At 46.3% G+C, this 6,139-nt stretch overlaps 1 long non-coding RNA gene across 1 annotated transcript; it reads right to left on the bottom strand.

Annotated features, from left to right (window-relative positions):
- Positions 1–486: 486 nt before the first annotated feature.
- LOC109287239 lies at positions 487–891 on the bottom strand. Its single transcript, XR_002094787.1, has 2 exons — positions 716–891; positions 487–604 (listed from the first exon to the last, which is right to left on the bottom strand). It is a non-coding gene; the product is annotated as an uncharacterized LOC109287239 (long non-coding RNA).
- Positions 892–6,139: the final 5,248 nt, after the last annotated feature.

The raw sequence follows: 6,139 nt of genomic DNA, 5'->3' as shown, positions 1-6,139 counted from the left end.
TTTATCATCTGCCAACATGCACACACAAACTAATAAGCTATTCACTGCCTTTTGCCCCTGAGGGCACCTTTCAATGAGGAAAACCATTGATTTTTACCATCAGACACACAAACTATAAGCTATTCCCTGTATCATTCTATCCCCAGTGGTACATTCTGTAGGGAAAACCAGCCATTTTAGTCTCACATACACATACATAGACACAGGCACACACAAAGCAAACTAGCCTGTAAGAAACTACAGTGCCAAGATGTTTGATTTTTCTTTCTCCTTTCAGGAGAACAATTGATATTAACGTTAGCAATCTTGCTAAAATAATCTTCATTAAAAATGTTTTGATATGATATAACCTTATACACAGGAAAATTATCTATGATTTCCCTGACAGCATCAAGAAAGTCACCATCACTATACTTTTATTGGCAGCCTTGCAAGTAAGGTCAAAGACTGAATGGTAATGAAGTGTGTGCCTGTACCTTTCTGATGGTTGCTCTGTCTGCAGTGATGTCTGTTCTGCTTTTTCTTTGCTGCAGTATGGGATAGCAACTCTCTCTATGCCCTAGATCAGCAGTTCAGTTCGTCTTTAAGACATAGCTCACCACTTCTAAAACTCAGTAAATGGAGCTATATATTATGTTTATTTTGTTACTACATTTACATCCACTAATTTAGCTTCCCAAATGTTACCCAAATAAAAAGGTCCCAGATACTCAACTGGTGCAGTTCAGTCTAACTCGGCTTCAGTGGAAGTATACCAGTGGGCCCCTGCTAAGCACCTGTCCTATATTGTGCCTCCTCCTCTCCCTTTCAGTTTTCTTTTTAGCAAGCTGGCCTTGGGGAAATTACCAGACATAATCTCTTTTCTCCTCTCCAATCACAAACAGGTAAGCAAGTAAACACTGCTGCAGCTTCTCTTTCCTCTTCTAACTCCTCCTCAGCCATCTGGCAAAAGTAGCAAATGGAGGGGTTAAGGGAATACTGTTCACAGAGGTTCATGAGGCTTGGGAGACAGAAAGCATCCTGGCCTGTCTGGGAAAAATAGTATGTGATGACCTGAAGCTTTGTTTAGCCTTTTCTGAAATACCAATGACAATTTCAAGGCATGATGTCTTCTGGGCCTTTGGGGCTGGGAACACATGCTACCCCAGCAGTGATGTACAATCATGAAGAGCATTTTTTTCTAGCTTTGGTGGTCATGATTAAAAAGATCTTAAACTTACATTATTAAGATTATGTTCTTTCTTATCTACTGTATGTTGTGTCTGTCTAAATACTACTAGCAATCTCCTACAAGACAAGCAACATCCCTCCCATGTTAGTAATTGTTTTTACAGTGATGTTGTTTCAGACAAATGTTGATAGTGATACACTGGAGCAGTGCCGTGCAAAATGCAGTGTTTTGTAGGCAAATGCTTGCAGGTTCATATTCTATTGGATCTGCTGCAGATGTGATTAACCATAGAAATAATTTAGCAAGGGAGGTGGTGAGTGTTCCATCTAGAACCAGATGCTTTAATTCAATACAAGTTGTTGGGCTCAATAAAGTATATAATATTATTTTAGTGGGTGAAATTATAGTATTTGCTGTATAGGATGTCGGCATAGGCAATCTGGTGGTCTCTACTAGCCTTAAAATACATGAATGGATGAATTCTAAAAACTAACTCAGGAATATTTTGATTTGTATTTATTCAAAGTTGAAAGAGGTAAAATATATGCTTACAGAAAGATGACGTAATAGGAAAATTGCCATAATAGGTTTGTTGGGGGGAGGGCTTGGGCGGGGGGGGGGATAAAAATAAATCAAGAACAGCTCAGTTCATGTAATATAAAAAAAGGATGCTTCTCCAGTGTTAATATCAAAAGATCACTATTTCTTATGACAGTATCTCTGAGCAGAGCAGCTAAGTCTCTGATTGCTAATTAAACCATAGCAAAAAGCCCTTAAACAAAGCACCCCCACGCCTGACTAACAACTCAAATCTCAGAGGCTTTCATAATTGAAAGTGGAAGAGATTAAATTAAGGAAATATTAGGGAGCTAATGAATGACAAAAAATAGTATTTGGTCTGTTTATAATGGAACAAAATGAAGAAAGAGGTTGCCTACTGTTAGCTGTGGGCCAGTGTCAATTTAACTATCTGTCAGGGTATCTGGATTAGACCTAGTAGTCATCTATTTCAGTTTCCTGTCTCCAGCAGGGGCCAACACAGTTAAGTTTTCCTGGTATTTTAAAAACCATCACTTGATACTGTTTTGCAGAATAAATCTCAGGTGCTTAAGTTAATAGTCATCTTTGCTACACTGCATTTCTGGGGAAAGGGCCTTTGAAATGAATTTTTAGAAGTTGTAGAGTGAAATATGATTCAATTGCAGTCAATGGGAATTTTGTTATTGACTCTCATGGGGCTAGGATTTACCCATAAATGTAAGGAACATAATGAATGCCATTTACTAGAACAGGTCAAGGGCTTTTATCTGGTATCCTCACTTCAGTAGGGAAATATATTCTGGTTTCTTTGATTGCAGCTAACTATGCAATACAGTGTAGGACTTTTTTCCTATAGTTCTATCTAGAGTCTACATGCTTCACTTTACTATGGTTGTGTACCACTGCTGCTGGACAATAGCTACCACACCACAGAAGTTTTTCCAGGGTAAAATATTAATTTGGCATTGTCCAAAGTTCATACGCATCTTGTAAGAATATTCTCTAATGGGTTTCATACAACACGTTTGCTTTTCTTTGGAAGAGAAAAGGATTGTTGGCAAGTAATGGCCTTGTTGCACAGTATTTTTGGGTCATTCCTGGAGCTCTTAACACCAGGATTGTTCACACATTAACACTCTAGGCTACAGCTTAATATAAACACCCTAGGTGCCCCCTCTCTGGCCTGGAGGAGGCCCAATGCCTGCCCTCCTCAGCACCTCAGATCCCCACTCCTGCACCTGCCCACCCTGCCACTTACTTGTGGTTGCCAGTGCTGTCTATCCCAGGGGAGCAGGCAGAGAAAGGTTAACTTGCCTTTCCAGCTGCCACCACTACTGCTCCCTGGGCTGGGCTCAGCATGGAGAAGAGCAGCAGCCTGGCAGTAGAGCTGGGAAGGCAGGTTAACCTTTCCCTGCCTGCTCCCCTGGGGCAGACAGTGCAGGAAGCTACAAGTAAATGTGTGTGTGGGGTGGGGGGGCGGGAACAGGACAGGAAAGCAGGTGGAAAAGGAGAGGCCTGGGGACAGGGGGCAGAAGTGAAGTCCAGAATGGGATGGGGAGGATTCTTAACTGTCAGTGCTCCAGGACACTGCTGGCCTAAATGCATGCCTACAGAACATTTTCTGGCGCTTTGTCCCAAAATCAAGCTAGCACTAACACCAATCAATATTTGTGCAGTTCACAGCATAATGCAAGGGGAGGGATTTATTTCAGGTGGAGGGCCACTTCACAAGTTTTGGTGAGCTATTGAGGACTGAAAGAGTGGCCTCATCCCTTGACAGGTGCCCCACCCCCTGGTTTCCAACTTGGTACTGGAAGTCCCACCCCCTAACTGCTGACCTTTATCACTGGAAGTCCCTGCCCTTTACTCAGTTTGGCAAGGGGATTTGCCATCTTGGAAACAGAAAAACCCACCAAATTGTATACTAAAAATCTAACAACCACAATACCATATTTTAATTTAATTTTTAAAAGATTTTTTGTCCTGATTTGTGTGTATTTGTGTCATGTATATGGAGACAATTGCATAACAGCTCAAAATGCAGTTTTACTTTTGTATATTGCAGGGGATGTGGGAGAGTATGTCTGGGTGTGTGTAGGTGGGTATGTGGTTTGTGGGGTATGTGGAGGGGGAGGGTGCCTGGGGGGGCATGGGGGGTGCATGCATGTGGTGGGGTGTGTGGGGATAGTAGTGAGTTGGACCCCTCCCAGAGACCCCTGGATGTGTGTGCAGGGGGTGCATGTGGGAAAGGGTGTAGGGGTAATGGTGTTTGTGGAGGGTGCGATTGTGTGTGGGGCAGAGTGTGGTTCTGGGGTTTGCAGGGGAGGGTTTGTGTATATTGTGGGGTGTGTGCATGGGAGCCCCCACGTCCGCATCCCCGAGCTGGTCAGCACCCATCCCTTCCATGCAACAGCCTAGGGCCCACATGGCCTGTGGTACCTCCCCGTCACTACCAGCAGCACACAGCCCCAGCAGCTCTGCCTGCTCCTGAATGACCCTAGCAGGAGTGGATCAGCCAGATGCATGGACAACCACAATCCAAGCCACCCCATGCCTGCTCTGGACCGCTTAGCCATGGCATGTCCTGCCATCACCTGGGCACCCAGCAGCGCTAAGGCAGCCTGCACTGGACTGCCTGTCTAGGCAGCTGCTGGCCCCAGCCCTGTGATACTGGGGGGAACCTGCGCACAGCCCTGACCCACCCTGCAATGGCTCACACTGAACAGCTGCAGCAGCAGGAGCACCAGTGAGGCAGAAGTGTGGTCGGCACAGGGGGAAAGAGGCCTCTCTCACTCAGCACTGCCGAGAACTTCCTGCAGCAGGCTGTGCAGGAACAAAGGGAGCAGGTGAAGGGTAAGTCAAGGCTGCATGCAGGTCCCCGCCAGTACTGTGGGGCTGCGGTCAGCAGCTGCCACTGCCTGGGCTGCCTAGACAGGCAGTCCAGTGCAGAACTGCCACAGCCCTGCTGTATGCCCAGGGAGTGGTAGGACACACCACCATGGGATGAAGCCTGGGCCAGGCGGGACCAAGGGACCCGCTGTGAGCCAGACAAAGCCCCTCTGCGGGCCATATTTTGTCCACCCCAGTGTAACATGTAGCAAGGCCCTAAAATAAATATCTGGTTAAACATATCCTGTTTTGATAACACTACAGATCTCTTAGTCTGTCTTGACCCATAATTGCTTGGATGTTTTGCGGGGTGAAAAAAAATGACTATGTAAAGAAATATACCAATGCCCTTAAAGTGGTGTTTGGTGTGTTACAGGAAAATGTGAGCATGATTTTCTTTGGAGTACAGGAAACATGTAGTTCTTAAGACAATATAGGACAATCTAAGGGAATAGCTTGTAGCTAACCTTTTCCCCATATCTTATTCATTTGTTATTCCCCTGAAGTATCTTATCATATAGTCTTTCAATTCATATTGGAAACCATCTAGACAAACAGGCCATAATGTCTCATGGTAGAAGGGATGTCAGATTTGATAGTGGCAGGAGCCATATAGGAACGGTAAATTTTTAACTTCCTGTACCATGGACTGGTCTTTCTTATATATTAGTTCTATGCTTAGCACCATGGGCCTGTAGTTTGTGGACATTGTCTCAAAACAAATAATAAAATATATAGATTGACTGAATTCTGTGTCATAGAAGTAAGATATAATATAGTTGCTCTGGTAATGATTACCAGGGATCCAGATTTTCTGTTTCCCATGGAAAAGCGGAAACCCCCCCACAGATTTTCCCTTTTAACTAACCAAAATGTAGATTTTTCATTTTAACAAAGAAACATGGATTTTCCACTTTTACAAAGAGCTCTCTGTAGGCTGACAGAATTTGCAGCCTGCCAGGGGCTGGGAGGAGCAGGAGAACAGTGGTCAGGCAGAGGGTGCCATGTGCCTCTGGCAGCCTGGAAAGCAGCTCCCACAGGTGAGTCTGGTGGGGGAGAGGAGGGATTGAGGCCCCCATAGGGAGTGAGTTGGGCAGGGGTGGGGCTGGGGCTGCTGCCCAGCTGGGGCAGTGAGGGAGGCTTGGGGCCTGGGGCCAGAATGCATGGATACATGGCACCAGCAGGGAGTGAGACAGGGCAGTGGGTGGCTCATCTGGGGAGTGGTAGTGGGGGGCTGGCTCCCTGCCACTATGCACACTCCTGGGGGGGGTGCAGGGAGCACATGCCCCCCAGATCTGTGCACGAAGCAGAGGCAGGAAGAGGCTGCCTGCTGCAGACTCAGCTGCCCACTCTACTGTCCACTTCTGGGACCTCCACAGCCCAGCAGGCAGAACCCAGCATGGCAGGGCAGAGCAGGGCTGGTTGGCAAAGCTCCTTGCTACTGAAATCCCCGCGCTGCCCTGATGGTGGAGTCGGTGGCCCCCCTGTCTGCGGAGGGGACTTGGCGGGGCCCTGGGCGGGGGTGGGGCCTGGAGGTCT

This window comes from Gavialis gangeticus, unplaced genomic scaffold, assembly GCF_001723915.1.
Source record: "Gavialis gangeticus isolate Ggan-Ray unplaced genomic scaffold, GavGan_comp1, whole genome shotgun sequence".
Classification (NCBI taxonomy): Eukaryota; Metazoa; Chordata; order Crocodylia; family Gavialidae; genus Gavialis; species Gavialis gangeticus.
This window is presented reverse-complemented; position numbering and strand designations above follow the sequence as displayed.